At 35.8% G+C, this 18,648-nt stretch overlaps 1 protein-coding gene across 1 annotated transcript in view; it reads left to right on the top strand.

The window, feature by feature from the left end:
• The first annotated feature begins 13,237 nt into the window (after positions 1 to 13,237).
• Positions 13,238 to 18,648, top strand: part of Rgk3 (Rad, Gem/Kir family member 3) — a 224,679-nt gene continuing 219,268 nt past the window's right edge. Inside the window, exon 1 of the mRNA XM_074172604.1 lies at positions 13,238 to 13,350. The gene's annotated coding sequence lies outside the window, so the exon portion shown is untranslated. The remainder of the gene's footprint in view (positions 13,351 to 18,648) is intronic.

Here is an 18,648-nt window from a genome sequence, read left to right as displayed (position 1 = left end):
TTGCCATGTTAATAATACATTAGACAGACCACTCGATAACTTGTATGCCTAAATAAAAAAAAATTCAAGCAGTTCTTTATTAAATAAAATCCCTTTTTCAAAATAAATACCCACTCCTCTTCTTGCAGTTTTTATTAGTACATCGTTCGATTGTTTTGTTTAAATGGGTCGTGTATTGTTATTTGTTTAAAAATGCCTTACACCACTGCTGAAAGGGTTTCAGTTATTGCTTTATTTTTTGGCAACGACCAAAATGTTAATAGAATATCAATTTTATTCAACGAGCAAAACCCTGGTAAACACCTAAGCAGAAATCACGTTCAGGATTTGGTCACAAAATTCAGGGAGACAGGTTCGGTTTTAAATAAGAAAAGAAATGTTCAGAGGAGGTTAGTGAATGACAATAATGCGTTTGGAGTGATTGGTCAAGTCATCGCCAATCCCAGGTTAAGTACCAGAGGTTTATCAGCAATGGCCGGAATAAGCCATATGAGCGCATGGAGAATCCTTAAAAATCACAAATTCCATCCTTACAAAATTAAACTTGTTCATGAACGCAATGAGGATGATTTTGACCGAAGACAGGAGTTTTGTGAGGACATGAGTGAGAGTTCAATGCAAAATCCCGAGCTGCTTTATAACATCTGTTTTTCGGACAAAAGCTCATTTTATTTAAATGGTTGCGTGAACCGTCACAATTGCCGTTATTGGTCGGATGAAAACCCAAGACAATACGCAGAAATACATACCCAACATCCCCAAAAGTTAAATGTCTGCGCCGGAATATTAGGCAATCATATTATAGGACCATTTTCCATTGATGGAAATTTAACCAGTGATTCTTATGTCGACTTCTTGAAGAGCCAATACATCCTCATATAGTTGAGATAATTGAACAGGATCCAAGATGTCAAGATGAATTCATTCATTTTCAACAAGACAGTGCACCACCCGATTATGCCCAGCAGGTTCGAAATTTTTTGAATAATCATTTTGAAGGACAATGGATTGGCAGAAGAGGTCCAATTGAATGGCCAGCAAGATCACCTGATTTGACACCACTGGACTACTTTTTGTGGGGATATTTAAAGTCTTAAGTTCATGCTACACTGCCAGCCAATTTGGATGAATTACGTCGTAGAATTATTGATGAATGCCGAGCTATAACTCCTGAGATGTTGAATAATGTAAGAGCAAAATTCGAACAAAATCTTTATTGTTGCATGGAGCAAAATGACGCACATTTTGAACATTTACTCTAAATTTCCTATGTGAGTTACCCTTATTAGGTGTTACTTTTTTTGTGTGCTTCAAAAACAATTATTGGGATTTAAGCAACCCTAAAACAGTTTTTTAAACTTTTCTGTGTCATCAGCATTCAAGGAAATCAGCAGGTTGTATTCGTTGTGTAGGTAAGTTTATAGCATGATTCACTTTTTCATCAGAAGCATAAAATATCCACGTCAAAAGGCAACCTTCATAAGGAGTTGCCACTCAATTCACCTAAAATGTAAGGGTGGTAAACAACCCCATCCCCCGAAAAAATATCCTCGTAATAAACAAATAATTCTTACTTTTTTACAAAATCAAATGACACGTATTAGCAGGTTGTCATGAAAAGCAAAAATTATTTTTTTTCATGAAATTTCTGAACGTAAATTGTACCTTGAAAACAATTTGATTCATTTTAAAAAGAGTTGAACTCAATAAAAATACCTTTATATCTTCAAATCATCTCAAAAACTAATTGTTACAAAAATTTTTTTTCAACAGAGTTGTAAAGGTATTCGAAAGACCTTTAAAACAAGGTGCCATTTGACCTACTTTTCCTATCTAAATAAGGGTCGTCGGACGCACCCCTCTGAGGGGGTGCGTACTACAAAAAATCTGATTAGTCTAAAAGGTGTCCCCCTTTAATTAGAAATCGACGTGTCCGAGCTTTTTTGAAAATCTCACTTTTTATATTCAAAAACGGCTCTGTTAAGTTTTCGTTGTTACACACTGTATAAACAGTTTTAACTTTAGAAGCACACAGATGGAAAATACAGAAACATTAATCACAAAATCTGTAGTCCACACTTTCGACAAGCAAATATATGAGTATTTAGGCCCATGAATGAAAAAAAATTCATTTATATCATATAGTGGACTCAGTAGCAATGATTGTTTTAGTTGGTATCTCAATTTTTCAGTTGTGTAAAACTTCCATTCCCCTGGTATTTGGTTGTACACTTTCTGTGGCAAATATTCAGTTTGTATTTTTGTTTTTTCTTTATTTACTTTTGGTATCCTATATGATTTTTATTTCGTGTATTATGTCCATGAAGATCTGTTCCCGAAATATATTTATCTTTATTTTGATGTATCCACCTTGTATATATGTCTCTTACATATATACAAGGTAATGTCACAATATTCATCTTAATAAAAGTTGGCTTGGTGTGTGTTCTGTAGGCCAAGTTGGCCATAGTTCTTATAATTTTCTTTTGGCTCGCCAATAGTTGACAAGCCGGGCTTGTTCCCCACAATAGAACCCCGTATACAAGAGGGCAATGTACCATGCCATAGTAAACCGTCTTCAATACTTCGCTAGATATTACTTCCCTGAGATTTCTCAAAACGAATAGAGCCTTAGATAGCTTTTTCGGAGTTTCATTTATATGTACTTTTCAATTTAGTTGAGCATCAACATGAAAACCTAGTAGCTTAACTGTTGTTTTCATCATCTAGCGCTTATTTTTATTTAGGGACAAAACGTTTGAATTTGATAATATTCCCATTTTCAGTAATGTTTCCTCTGACTTACGTTCGATCACATTTTAGTTTTCATCCTGTAACAAAAGGGTAGAGTCATCTGCATACATGAAAACATCAGCAATATCAATAGATATTGGTAAGTCGTTTATTGTTAATGATGACCAATAGGGGACCTAGTACTGAGCCCTGAGGCACCCTATCTTTGACTTCTATAGTTTTTGATGTCTTGTTATTTACTGATACATACTGCTATCTGTCTTTCACGTGTGACTCGATGAGATATAATGCTGTTATATCATGAAAAACACTATAAACTGCCTTTGACAGGTCACATAAGATTACACGTGTATGTATTCTGATTTTTGACTATAGTGTGCAGCTTGGGAGGATCTGAGAAAACGAAAACCATACTGATGATCATCTAGGAATTTTCCCTTTTCTAAAAAGTTGGTTGATCTGTCCTTGATAATAGCTCATATTATTTTTGAGATTATAGAAGTTATTATTATAAATCTGTAGTTGTCACAGTTATTAGCATCATCTTTCTTCAGAATAGGGGTTGCTCTCCCCATTTTCAAGTGTGATGGAACTGTCCCTTTACCAGGCAAATATTTATCAGATATGTAAGAGGTTCTGCTAACATTTCAGGGACGAGTTTTATTATTTTTGAATTGATTTTGTATGCATCCATACTACTACTATTTTTTAAGGTTCTGAAAAGTGTTAAAATTTCGTTCTCGTTTGTGAGTCTCAGGAATACCAAGGTTTTTATTGTGGAACTATATTCACTGAATTCATCCGCAGTCTTTATTATGACAAGAAACATTAACATGTTTATAAATTCGAATCAACTGAAGATAGCAATTTGACAAAATAATGGAATATTGAACAAGTAATCAATATGAGCAGTGAACATTAAATTTGTTGATACGTATTTAAAACTGAAATATAAAATTTATGAGTTATTGAAAACGTGATAAAAACGAGTAGAATAATCATTATGTGCAAACAGTCAAATGTGAAACTTTTATAATTAATATGATATATTCAGATGTTTCTGACTATGTTAAAAATCATATAATCCTGTATTTTTACTTTATTTTTCATTTAAAACTTTTTCAATTGATTTTTTAATTTGAGAACAGTCTCAGACTTTTTATTGCTTCAGGTATTGTATTATATATTATAATTCCATCATGATAAATTGCTTTCTGTCCAAAATTAGATTTCAAATCACTAACTGATATATATATATATATATATATATATATATATATATATATATAATATATATATATATATATATATATATATATATATATATATATATATATATATATATATATATATATTGAAAAGGTTATATTTTTAGAAGTGATTAATTTTTGAGAAAAAAATGTTTTGTAGATCATGAAAAAAAGTAACTTCCAGATACGAACTGTAAGAAAAAGCCATCCTGAAACAACTACTTTCATATAAGCATTGAATTACACGTAAGAAAAATTCATTTGAAACAAATACTTTTATATGAACACTGAATTCCAAAAAAAACACTTTTCTCGACACAGTTTGTATTCCAAATATTCGTTATCAGATTGAATCAGATCTCATTCACACAATTCCTAAACAATATACTGAATGGAAGGTAAAAATGTCACTTACATTCATTCGCTTATTTGATTAAATCGTAGCCAAAGGAATCTTGTTTAAATTGAAAGGGTTATATTTTTAGGAGTGATTGGTTTTTGGGAAAGGAAGATTTTGGCTTCGCACTACAGAAACTGACAAGAATAATGATTGATTTTTGTGAAATATTCTTATCGGTTTTTTTTTGTTAATTCTTTGGTTCTCCCTGAAAACTGCTGGAAAACCGAGTATAACTTCATAAACATTCTTTACAGTTGGAATGCATCAATCTATCGATCTGTTGTTACAATTTTTTTATAATTTTTAATTCATTTCTCCACCAGCAGCAAACATATTTTCTTCACAGCTTGGATTTGTTTTGATCGACCTTTTCGAGTGAATATGATTTATACGTTATTCAACATTATATTTGATATATGGACAATAAAAAAATTGTGTTCGTTGATGGGTGCTAATTTTAGTTTGAGACGTTTATTTGTATGCCTTTGATGTGTTTAGTTTTACATCTACACATGCTTCCAAAATAGCAGATCTAAAGATAGCGTCCTCAGTTTTTGTTAGACAAACGCATTTTACACCTTTCTTCAGGTTCACAGTGGAAAATGGAAATATTTTCTAGTTTACTGAATATGAATGAGGTTATTGTATTAATTATAAACATATCGAGTTCTTGTGATGCACTGTTTGGAATCTTTGCTGTATTAATGAGTATTACTGGTGTTTTTCCCAACACAAAACCGTTATTTAAACACCTCGACACGTGTTTCGATCACCAAGTGATCATCTTCAAGAGGAAGCGACATGTCGTTGATCTTCAGATCATCCAGTTAAGGACACAAGAAGTTGACAAACATTGACCTTTAGTGATGTGGATACTTCTTTACACATTTTATTGCATCTAAGCATTTGATGAGTATCTATGAACTTTTTCTATTCTCCAGAAGGCAAGAATGTCACGCATTCATCTGTAATGACGATCTATGGTCGTTTAACGTTCGGTAATACTGTGATAGGTAGGTTGTACTTCAAAACGCATTGAAGTTTAGTTTTCAGGAGACGGCAATGGTTATTCAAAATGCAAGCTTTCTGTATTATACAGGGCAATTCAAATTCATTTCTGTACATAGACCTATTCAATGATGTGAAAAAAATCAAATATAGCTCTTTTGGTTCTGAAGATATACAGGAAAAACCAAAAAATCCCAAATTTGCCTATCTCATCTTCATACGCAGATATATTGAAAATCTGTCCACATTTTGCTATTGGCACTTGATTATGGCTATCAGAATATGTCCATGAATCTTTTATGCAGGGTCTCATCTGACTTGGGTCACCCCCATCTTTGACTTTTTGAATACGGACCTGTATTTTTTGTTTTAGTTTTTGAATCGTAGACGTTCACTTCATACTGAGAAATTAAATTGAACTTTATATTTCGGGATTTTTCGGTAATATTCGATTATAATTGTGTGAATTATTCCCTTTTAAATTACGGCCCTGGAAATTGGGTGACTGAGTTGAATAAAAACACAATATCAACTTTCATGTCTCCCTATGAACCGTAGAGTTTCTTGAGGTTTTTCATTTTTAGGTACCTGTTCATATTTTTTCCATTGCTCCGAGCATTTTCTACAATGAACTTCGAATAAGAAAACCTTTTATGATTATCTGAAACATATCTACATCAAAAATATATTATATGTGTTTCAATAAGCAGAAAAAGAAATGATAGCAATAATAATATCTGGAACGAACACTGAAATTGTGATGAAAATTGAAATGAAGTAATTTATATACACAAAAAAATTAATGGCGCAATAAATGTTCGAATTGGAGTTCCTTTATTTGGAGATATTTTTGAACTCGGTTTTTCATATTATTTATTTATTGTTCAAATTGGAATCCTTTTATTTGGAGACATTTTTGAACTCGGTTTTTCATATTATTTATTGCCCTTTATACACTTATTTGCTACGTTGATGCGAAATCATTCAAACTCCTCATTCTCGAGTCTTCCACATTTTCTATCTTTCTGCCAGCGTAAATCCTGTTTTTCAATGTCATAGAAAATAGTCCAGAATAGTAAGATCTGGTGATCTTGCAGGCCAAATTATAAATGAAAGGACTCCAATTCAAATTATCATTGCACCAATAATTTTTTTGTGTATATAAATTACTTGATTTCAATTTTCATTACAATTATAGTGTTCATTTCGGATGCTATTATTGCTATCATTTTTTCATCTGCTCATCAAAATACATATAATATATTTTTGCTGTAGATATGTTTTAGATAATCATAAAAGATATTCTTATTCGAAGTTCATTGTAGAAAACGCTCAGAGCAATGGAAATATAAAAAAATATGTATAAATATAGGATGACGTGGTACATATTTTTCCTATTCTTTTTCGTACATATTTTTTTTATGCCAATATGACGAGTTTTTTGATACCCAAAATTTCCATCACATTTTGAACGTGTTTTACTTGTACTTCACGAGACGTTAATATGATTCAACCACTAGAGGAGCGTATTATAAAAAATCGTTATGTCTCTCTCCGTCATTTTCAAAACAAAAAATAGACGTTTCTTTCACACATACAGTCAGATCTTCACTTAACGCTTCTGTATTATATACATATAGGTTAATGACGTGGTACATACTCTTCCTTTTCTATTTCGTATACATTTTTTATGATGCCAATATGCCGATTTATTTTATACTCAAAATTTCCATCACATTTCGAACGTATTATACTTGTACTTCACCAGACGTAAATATGATTCAACCGCAAAAGAAGCGTATCATAAAAACATCGTAATGTCTATGTACGTCATTTTCAAAACAAAAAAACAGACATTTCTTTCCACACATACAATCAGATCTTTACTTAACAATTTCGGAAATGAAGATGTTAGAACACCGTTCTCACAAGTCAAATAAATGAAAATAATAAACGACAAAGGCAAAACTTGATGAAAGTGCTTCACCAATCATTGACTCATTTGTTGATACATAATTTGTATTTGTTCAGATACGTGAATACAAAAACAAATTATATGCATAGTAGTGTAAACATACATTACGACTGCCTTATCATATGACAAATATCGTTCTCTATGTGAATACTATTTACACTTAATTTTTTTATGATCAGACAAATGAGTTATTCATTATTTCCAAACAAACCATGTTGAGAAATATCTTTCATTGTTTGCTACAATCTCATGAAAAAATGGTGTACAGGATGTTCCCTAACTATGCTACGACACTTCAGATGATGATTTATTAGATCGTTAAAAAAAATCTAAACATACTTCTGAAATTCCTTCATTTTTGAGATACAGGACATTGAAGTTGAAAATATCCTTGAACTAATTGTTTGAAATTTGGTACATTTATTCCAAGTAATAGGAAGTATCCACAACAAGTTTAGTGGCGTATCTGTGGGCATCATAATCAATAATATAGAGAGAAAGTGAGGAAGAATCAGCATTGTTTAGAATAAAAATGAAGGAGGTGACTTTGACTCATTCAAAAAACTACCCATAGACAACATAAAATAAAAAATGAACATTTTCAACCCTGAAGTGAATAAGCAAAATGTCCAGCTTTTGTTACATCACACTGCAATCAATTTGTCCTTGATTACTTGACACGGTCAAAAACACACGGAGTAGTATGACATTGCAATTGTCAATTATTCGATTCCTTGAGTCAATTACATCTAATACAGTAGTTTCATGAACAATAGTTGATCACATGGATATCAATCTCTAAGATTCATATCAGGACTATTAGCTGGCGACTTTTGAGGTCCCTGAGGTTTGGAATCCCGTCATGCATAGACCACATATTGACTATCAAGGGTACTTCTGTTAAAAAATTCATTGATCTAGCAAAGAGTCCGTGTGGAATTCACCTGTTGATCTTGCTGGTGAAATTAGGTAGTCACCTATAGTTCCTACCCAATCGTTCAGCGGAATTTATAGCACCTTTTTCATGTGAAAAATGGTCATTGTGAAAGTTTCTCGTGAGAAATTTGCTTCTTTTGTGAATTAAAAATTCAGTTGAAATCATTATTGTCTACCATCGAATGAATCGCTCACCTGTAAAACATTATTCTTGAGTGTCAATCCTGGTAATTTTCAAAGGATCTTCTTCTATCGCATTAGGTTAGGTTAGGTCCAAAGTGAGTGGGTCTATTCGACCCTCCATCGCAACCCGCAAGGGTTTATTGTAGCTCACACTTATTCACACTCGACCAAATAAACCCAGCTTCTTAACGAAGCCGATTAGTTTGTTTGGTGAGTGGGGTTTCAGGTCAGATGATGAGAGTACGGCTCTACCGAACTCTAAAAACTCGTTCCGATCCCCAGCGGGGCAGGCACAAAGTATATGCTCTGCTGTTTCATCGTTAATGAGGTAGTCTGATAGTCAAGGTGCAAGATTCCCACTTTGATACCCGCGATAACCTTCCCATATGAGGGTTTTTGCACGTCAGCTACACCTGACGATGCCTTAGATTCACCCGTGCAAGGCTTTTTCGCCTCTGGTTTTGGTGAATCATTACTCGAGCACAAACGTTTGCTAACCTGCTCATGGGGGTTTGTTCCTCCACCTGGGACAGATTCTGCGTACACCGCTGAAAAATTTGGTGCAAGGCCGTTTCATAAAGTACCCCGCTCTTGAGGAGACGACCCAGTTGTTTCCTGGCTCCACCACCAAACCTTTTTTCAGGTTCCGTTATTGAATCAGGAGTTAGAAAGTTTAGAAGCTCTCGCTCCAGATCTAAATTTACAGGTAGTTCAGTTAGAGTAGTAAGTTCGACATCCATCTCCTCTGTAGACTCAGCGTCAGAAAGAATTTTTAAGTTCACTCTGTCCATAAAAGTCACACGAGTAGCTAGGGAAAGAAGGCCAATCACGGCAGAGCCCCGCATTACCGTGACAAGGCGATGCTATAACGAGAGGGCGCCGGATATCTCGAAGGTTCCGTAGAGACAGCTGATAGGCTCAGTGTCATCCATCCTCTCGGCAAAGATACATACACCTTAGGATTAATCCATCGTTGGGATGCCATTCAGTTAGGGAATAACAGAACCACAAGTGATTCTGTCATTCCCGTATCCAGCGGGACTACATGGAAGCAGGCATTTGATCGCCGGTTTGCTCAAACATCCCAAGCCAATGGACTCGCCAAAAACAACATGCATAGCGGTTCAGGCAGTGAAAGATGAACAAGGACAGCCAAGCCGCGACTATCGCTTCAAGTAAAGATTCTTCTAGTTCGGGACTTGTTCAACAGTCTCTAGTCTACGTCCATCTGCATTTTTATTGAAACTCTCAGTTCAACATATCAATCAATCAAATAAATATACTTTATTGTCAGAAGAAAAATACGTCGTATAGACAAAGTCTTATAATTGTGGTCAATATAATAATGATTCTGGAGAAAAGCATGCAAAGCAATCAATATTAACGTAAATGAAGATATAAAATGAGAGCTTAGGTGAGCGAAGAGTAAACGAGTATCAATTGAAGAATATGAATGCAATAGCAAACGAGTATATCAAGTGTGGGTGTATCAAGAGTCTAAAGTATCTTCAAAACACTCCTGAACTGTATGATAGACCCCAACCAGAAGCATTTTGGCCGTTTTTCTGAATCTATTATTCACCATGATTTCTTCAATTTGGACTTGCAGGTGATTGAATAGTTCAATACTTTCGAAAATATTTCAGTCCCTAACTGAAGCTCGTGGAAATTGGCAGTTCTATATTGCAATTGTGACTGTGGAGATTATAAAAATAAGTGGAATCATGTGAAATACATATCTAGAGCAAACTCCTCAGAAGGCAACTCCGTATCTAGTTTGGGCTGTTTTTGAATAGACATGACTCTCAACGCGTAGCAGCCTGCTTCTTGCTTGAGTTTCTTGTATGGTCCCTGATCTTCAATTCATCATCTATATTCAGCCCAAGACATTTGTCAGTATGTATACTTTCTATGATTCCGATACCAAGGCAGATCTCAGGTAAGGTGCAGCAAATAGTGAGAATGTTGGCTTTATTGATTTCGAAGGATAACTTATTGGTCACACCATTTTTCACTTTGTTGATGTCTTCAGAGGTGATCTCATGCAGAATGGCATTATCTTTATTGCATCATAATGAGGTGGTGTCATCAGCAAAGAGGGTGTTCGGACCAAGAACGGTTCCTTGCGGCACCCCACATTCGATTATTCTTCCACTACTTTTGTGTGCGGAGAGATTGGAAGAATCCAACCTCACACACAAGTCAATAATAATATTCTAGAACAATCGAGCGGCGTTGAAAGCTCTTGGCTCCTACCAAGCAACGTCTAAATTGGTAGCAAATTGCCAAAAACGACTCTCCTCGATAGACTCAACAGATTGTCACTGGTCTGGATTCCTGGCCATACTGGCCTGGAGTGTCGAGTGTTACCAGGTGTGAGCCACAATAAACCCTTGAGGGTTGCGTTGGGGGGTCGAATAGATCCACTCACTTTGGACCTAACCCAACCCCAACCACCACTTTTCATAAACCTTATTCTCACAAAATCTTTCGTATCCCTGAGATATATCTCTATCAATTTATATGCATTACCTCTCATTCCAATATTTTCCATAGTGCATAGTAGAAAGATGTCGTTAACCATATCAAATGGTTTTTATATAGATCAATGAAAATCCCTAAGGATGGTTGACCTCTATCGAGTGCTTCGTAAACATAATTAGTGAGCTATTATACCTCATTATGGGTGAATTTTCTAGCTCGAAAAGCAAACTGTGAGTCAATGGAAAACAGCCGATTTCTGCTGCTCTATCGAATATGTGGGATATCGGTCTTGCTACACTAGTAGCACTAGTTTGGAAGTATCACTTCTCAGGTTATGTTTTCCTGGTGCTTCGTACTTTCATTATGATCCAGACATTTGTTGGAGTAGCCGGATATAGAATATTTGATTTCTGTTTACGTGTTCGATAAAACTGAATTGTGCTGTTAATTTGATTTCATTCGCACGGGTTTTTCCTCTGTCAATATAAGTTGCGTTTAACATTTTTTCTATTTCACCCAGATCATCTATCATATCTCCTTCATGATTTTTTAGGATATAATCCAACGCCGTTCGTGCTATTAGCCAATGGAGTAGTTATTTTTTGATAGGCGTCAGTCCATTCAGCCTATTGTGTAGGCATATCCGAGACTGGGTTGAACATTCAAAGTTCATTTCTTTGAATTCAAAAATAAAAGAGTCCCCAGATTAGACCCCTGGGGCACCTCTGGAGTAGAAATGTAATGGTTCGACTGTACCCCCCCATATCTGTGAAGTGAATGCGATCTAAGATGAGACTTAGCCATCCCATTAAAGAAATTGAGAAGAATCCGATTCATTGAAGTTTTTCTAAAAGTTAACAGAAGTCAATTTGATCAAAGGCTTTTTTATATCAGTATAGGTGACATCAACTTGTTCTGTTGAATCGCCAGGTTTGTTACGGTAGACCTTTTGGCCATGAATCCATACTGATTTGGTGTTATCATCATTCTAATATCATTATTTATTTGATCGTAAATAATGCTTTCACAGAGTTTTCCAAAACTGTATAGTATAGCTACTGATCTGTAGTTGGATACGAATGATCGATCGCGGGATTCGAATGCTCTATTCTATATTTCTGGATAGCTCTGGTTGTGAAAACTTCATATGTATCCGTAATTTTAAAAACCGATGCAATTAAGAAACTTAAGGTTAACATTTATGCTTTCTTGTTGGAATATAATCCTGTATACAGGAATGAAAATGTCTCTAACAGGATAACGTAGAAAATATTCACTGCGAGAAGTGGATTGAATAAGAACTTTCTCCGGTGTATATAATAAGTCTGAAGTTTAACAAGCTCAACGAGCTAGTCCTGCTGCGAGATATCAAAATTGAAAGCGATTTTCACACAAGCTTATGTCGAGCGGAGTTTTCCAGTCTTCGAAATTCAAAGATCTCTCGTTCAAAGTGAATTCGAAAGACATCAATTAGGAACAGTTCACTTCGAATTTATTTACGCTTAGGCGATTTGACCGGGGAAGCGGAAGATTATTTCCTTTGGTATACATCAGATTCATGATTTTGAACAAAACACAGGTCTTCTAGAAATTATCACATTTGAACTCAGGACAATGATTTAATAATAACGTCTGTATTTTGAAGTATTAAAATATTATGAAAGCTGAAAATAAATTGTGAAAGTCCTCAAAAAAAAAAAACGAATCTCAACTGTATTTGACAACAAGAAAACCTTAACTACTGCCGGTCCTACAATTCCTCGCCTCCCAAGACGAAGACATCCCCACCGACCTGACCGGAGAGAAACTTCCCAGTGAGAGTAAAAAATACGTCCCGCTCCCGAAATAACCGCGAACCTGCCGGGCAACAACCGGCGTCGAACACCGTCGCGACGAAGCGTCAGTATGCGCCATGACGGACGACAGACCGCACGTTCTACCACGCGCCAAGGGACGCTCGGCGTCGATATGCGCCGCGAGCCACGCTTGCAGCCTGGAAGCGATTCCTCCCTCTGGGGCTTCCCCGGAAGCTGGCCGCAGAAGAAGACCCGCCGCGAGGTCGCAGAGTGCCAGGATGACCAACCGCAGGTCCGTGAAGCATCGCGCGGTCGTGACTTCTTCAAACAACGGTGTCAAGAGCCAGAGTAACAGTGAACCCAAGTTGACCGACCAGGAGACTACTCCGGATGTCTCTCCCCACGTCAGGAGAAAGGGGTCACAGAGACGGGGCACTTCTGTTTACCAGAGGAAGTCCACCGCGTTCTTGGACGTGCCGGAGACTCGCGCCAGAAGCAACAGCAACACGGAAGAAGAGGACGAGGATTCGTACAGGCTCAGATCTTTCAGTTTCACGTCCAAAGGTGAGTCGGAGGAAGACATTAAAGCTACCGAAAACATTTCTGAAAGTCTTAAAATTAAAGTCTCAAATCACAGATAACTATTCCTAACTTCATGGAAGTTGTTAGGGTTACGCAGTATCTTCTGTTGAGTTTGAGGGCCGTCTCAATGTAGATTTCCTTCCACGCGCTTTGGTTGCATGCATGGATAGCTTCTTGAGAGGAAGCATCTCTGAAGAAGCTAGCAAACCGTTAGGAAAATTTTCATCATGGCGATGACCCTTGAACTCGAAGGATATTAATACATTCCTAAGTTGGATATTCATCGGAACCACCCACTCCCAATCCTTCCACACATTTTTGAAAGAGTACAATTGAAATTGAAACTAAAGATTACATTGATTATTACTATCCCCTACTCGATATTCAGTTGGCTTTGCAAAAAGTGTATAGCTGTACCAATCCTCATCTTCGAATCTTTGGGAATGTAATTGTATAGGGGCATTTTCACATGGACGAAAATGTATTGGCAATGTCAGTTGGACAACTCTAAACCTTAATTGAAACCATTGTGTTTTTTTATACGTGTGCGGTACCGAAAACACAGAACAGATCGAATATCTTCAAGACACATTCCACACAAAAACAAATCGACTTATAATCCTGCAAATACCTTTTTATCATAACCTCAACTGTCATACCTCCACTTCTGAATTTTGGTGATCATCACCCTCAAACTTTCGGAAGGAAGAGTTCTGAACGTGACCCATTTCAAAAAACTAATTCAATAAAGAATCCATCTGTGTGACTGTTCATCACATGAATTTCTATTTTGGTACCCTCTCGTGAAAGAAACAATGTCATCAAGTATCTTATGTGAGGCAATTACTGAAGAACAGTTGAAGCATCTAATTTGAATGAATGTAGTTCGAAATTATTGGAATAATGTACGACTTTTAATTTTTTTGGTTCATACAATAAACATTTTTTCAGTTTTTATTATCTTTATATGACTTGTACATATTATCTCTCAATGAAAGTATCATAATTTGAAATTTGGAACAGTTATTTTTCTCGCAAGAGGCATAATGTATGATTTCCAAGTTACCTACCTGTTTTTGTTCAAAAAAATCTGTTTAAAATCTGTCTTTCCATCAACCAGCTGTCGCTCCCCGACGAACGACGATCTTTAGAAGTCGAAACTTGTGCGAGCTAAGGATTAAAGAGGTATTACCTTTTAACATGTGATTCCTAACACGGGTTGGACGATAGCAAGTGAAAATTTATTGTTGAGACTAGGGCTTGAACCACCGACCAACACGGCAGTCAATTCGAGTGGGTGAACAAAGCACCCACGTCGAACCACCTGACTGCCGACCGACCGACTCCTTTAAGTAACATCAGAAATAAAATACACCTAAATGGAATAGTTTTGGGAGAGTTGCAGTTTACTAATTATATCTGATACATACTACTCTTTTCAAATTACGGGTCTGGAATTAATTACGAGTCTGAATTCAAAAAAATTAAAAAATATTATTAACAAAAAATGAAAAATAAAAATTGAAAGATTCCAAACCAAGTTACGTCACGACGTGGGGATAGGTGAAAGCACTCGAATGACCTATAAATAGGCAGATCTAGGAGGAATAAGTCCAGTTATCACCCGAAGACGATTGTGGATACTAACAATCGAAACGTGACGTAACTTGGTTTGGAATCTCTTAACTTTTTGATTTTTATTTTTTGTTATTAATATTTTTTGATTTTTAATTTTCAACTCTTATTTTTTTGGTTATTGCTTGTATGTTATTTCTCAGTAATTTCAGTTTTTTGTTTGATAAAATCGTTATTTTTCAGTTAATCTTTTTGATTTCTTTCAGGGATTTCAAATCAATTCTATATTATATTAGACCAGGAGTCTCCAAACTTTGAAGCCTTCGGGACATAATGATTTTTTCAGTATGTTCCAAGGGCCAATTTCTGCCAATAACTATATTTCTAGACTAGGATAGTCGCAAAGTGCGTGACCTAAGCAAAGTTTTTTGCATTTCAATTATTATTGTTTATTGTGACACTTAACGACATCTAGTGGCGAGTAGTGGTACTATGTACTATCTTTTTCAGTCACCCGCTAGGTGGCATTAGGCGTAATTAAATATTTGGAATTACCGCGTTGGTTCGAGAAAGTTTTGATTCTAGCTAGTGTATTCAGATGACCTCGAGATGGCAGTAATAATTGCCTATAAAAAGGCTAGCGGCGCAACTGCGAGTTAGTGATTTCATTTTACTGTAATTCATTTCAATTATTTGTTAGTTATTAATATGCTCAAACTTAGATACTTTGTTTTCTTTGTTTTCTTTGTCATCATTTCTGTCGTTAAGTTTTACCTTGCAAGTAAATAAAACCGAGTAATTATCATTTTATGTTTTCTTCTCCAACTTATCACAGCAATAGTAACAACAATTAGGTAATCATTGGCTGTCGCGGGCCAGATTGATGACAGTAAATCATTGGCTGTCGCGGGCCGGATTGATGACACTGGCGGATCGGATTTGGCCCGCGGGCCGTAGTTTGGAGACCCCTGTATTGGACAATGGAAGTCCGAACTGATGAAATACACCATGAAACATTGTCAACCACCTTCAAACAAACGTGGATTTTATTTTTCTCAGGAAATACTGACTTGTGTCAGTGTTTTCTTCAATTCACGAAAAAGTTCTGATATGCACTTTTTGGCACAGTCATGTCGCTGGAATCGCAAAGGCAGCTTCTCAAAACCTTGGACCACTGTTGCGAACCAGCACCTCAGCAACTTTTGATGCTTTATAAAGCTCAGATCAGACCTTGTTTGAAGTATTGTTCTCACTTTTGGAGCTCCGCCTCTAGGCAAAACCTGAAGCTGCCGAATTCCATCCAGAAAAAAGCTATCCACCTGATTGGAAACACGAACATCATTTGCAACCTTGATTATCTGGAACATCGAAGAAAGTTTGGAGATTTGTCCCTCTTTCATAGATACCTTCAGGGGAAGTGTTCTAGTGACTTGGCACATTCGTTTCCACCAAGAATGGTACATTCACCTCAGTTTTTTTGTAAAGCCACGTACTGCTTTCTCGGAACCAAGCGATCCAATTTGTTAGAATGCTTTCTACATGAATATCTTTAGAAGATAATCAAATTCTCAACTGCTCAGTCCGATCAACGAATGGCAAAATAATGGAATGAATAATGTGAATGTCAAAATTGATGAGGATGTGGGTCTGAATACTCTAAGCAACATACTGAAATTACTGGAAGAGGAAGAGGTAGAGCTTCAGAAGGGAAGGTTGCCAAATTATCCCTCTTTTACATTTTCTGCAAATAACAGAAAAATATTCATATACTGATTCAAAATACTGAAATTATCTCCAAAACAATTTTCACTAGGATCAATACCCCAAGAGTGTGGGAGAAATGAAAAAAATCTTCAAAAATCGATTTTTATTTGAAAAAACCAAAAAATTCCTGATATGATCAAGTGAAAGTACTTGGACCATTGCAGGAGACCGATATCACATAAAATTCCGTGGCCTGCTTTCAAGCAACCTCATCGTACACCACGCCCAGTTGTTGTTTTGTTTTATTGTAAGATTTCCACATCTATCTCCTAGGGATACTTTCGATCTGCCATTTTCCAGACATGTTTATTCTGCTTATTTCGATTTTTTCCTCTTAAAAAAATCCCACATGATTCGAATGGCAGCTACCGTAAAAGTTCCCTAAGGGAATTAAAGACACTTTTCTCCATTCTCTTTCACGTAGTACAGCAGAAACTGCTGGAGAATAGTAATGAGAATTGTTTGGGGAGGTCTTTCAACTGATTGCGAATTTCCAGAACCGTCTCTACTTTTGTACGTTTTTCCTTTGGCAAATGTTTGGTTGCGGTTGATAGTTGATGAAAATATATTTTCCACAATTACACCCCGAGAAATGAACTTTTTCTGTTTCGTAACAAGAGTTGGCGTTTCTATGAAACTTCAAATGCTGAGATTCAGTCAATTCATTGGATTAGATGATTTAGGAGACACTTGCTACATGAATAGCATTTTACAAGTGTTGTTCATGATGAAGAATTTCAAGAACGAGGTTTTAATGATGAACGAGAACGAGACTGTTTCCTATTTATTCACCAAACTCAAACACATGTTCATGCAGCTGCAGTTTCGTAAAAATGTATTATCTTTCCCTCCAACCGATTTCCTGGAGTCTTTGAAGTCCACTAGATACTCGTTAGGACAACAAGAGGATTGTTCCGAATTCTTCTCACAAGTTTACTTTGTAGTAAATGTTCAAGAGGTAGCAAAAACGTATGTGAATTTCTGGAACTTCAACTCTCGTTTCCTAATATGACTGATAATCAGTCCGCGCAAAGCTCATTGTTCAATCATCTGAAAATGGAACATTTAACAGGTGATAATCGACTGTATTGCCAAACAAGCGCCAAACTAACTGACTGTTATAAGAAAACAAGTATAGCTGAGGCACTAGTCAATCCAATAATAACACTGATGATCTTCAAATATGACTCAACCTCTGATGGAAGCACCAAACTCTTACGAAGGTTTGAAATAGATGAACACTTCAATCTAGCAGACCACTATTATAATCTTCATGCAGTAATTGTTCACTGTGGTTCTGGCGTTGAATATGGTCATTATTACGCCTTGATCAAAGACGAAACGGACGATGGTCGTGGAATCAATCGCCCCGGAGCGCCAATTAATTTTTGTTGTTGTTTTATAATTTCATGATTTGTATTTTGGATATGTTATACATTTTGAAATATATTATTCATCATTATTATTCTTCACTATGGTCCATCGTGACAAGAACATGCGTCACTCGTTTGAACAAAACAATTTTCAAATGATTATTGACTGAAATGAGAGGAATTGAAAAACTTGTCATTTATTAATTATAAACATACAATCAAACTTATGTGAAACCATCTTCTATGTATTTTAAGAATTCACAAAATGACTTTATCAGAAAATGAGCTCCACTATCATCTGAATAAACATTTGGAGAAAAAAATCACCATGAAATGATTGATATAATTGATGTTACTGATAAAATAAAGCCAAGATATTGAACGAAAGTAATTTTTCGTAGAAGAATCAGAGTGTTTATCAACCTGTATTGGGGGATTTTCACTCTTCATAATCTAAAAAGAATGCAAATTGTAGAAAGGGCAAAAGGCAGTTTGAATCGATTATTTTTTCCGAACAGATGAAATGATCAATTAGATAGTCAAAAAAGCTAGGATGGGATTGTAGACA

This window comes from Leptinotarsa decemlineata, unplaced genomic scaffold, assembly GCF_025532065.1.
Source record: "Leptinotarsa decemlineata unplaced genomic scaffold, Ldec_3_MD MMD2_P_RNA_scaffold_12, whole genome shotgun sequence".
Classification (NCBI taxonomy): domain Eukaryota; kingdom Metazoa; phylum Arthropoda; class Insecta; order Coleoptera; family Chrysomelidae; genus Leptinotarsa; species Leptinotarsa decemlineata.
Note: the sequence above shows the minus strand (reverse complement) of the source record. Positions and strands in the feature narration are given on the sequence as shown.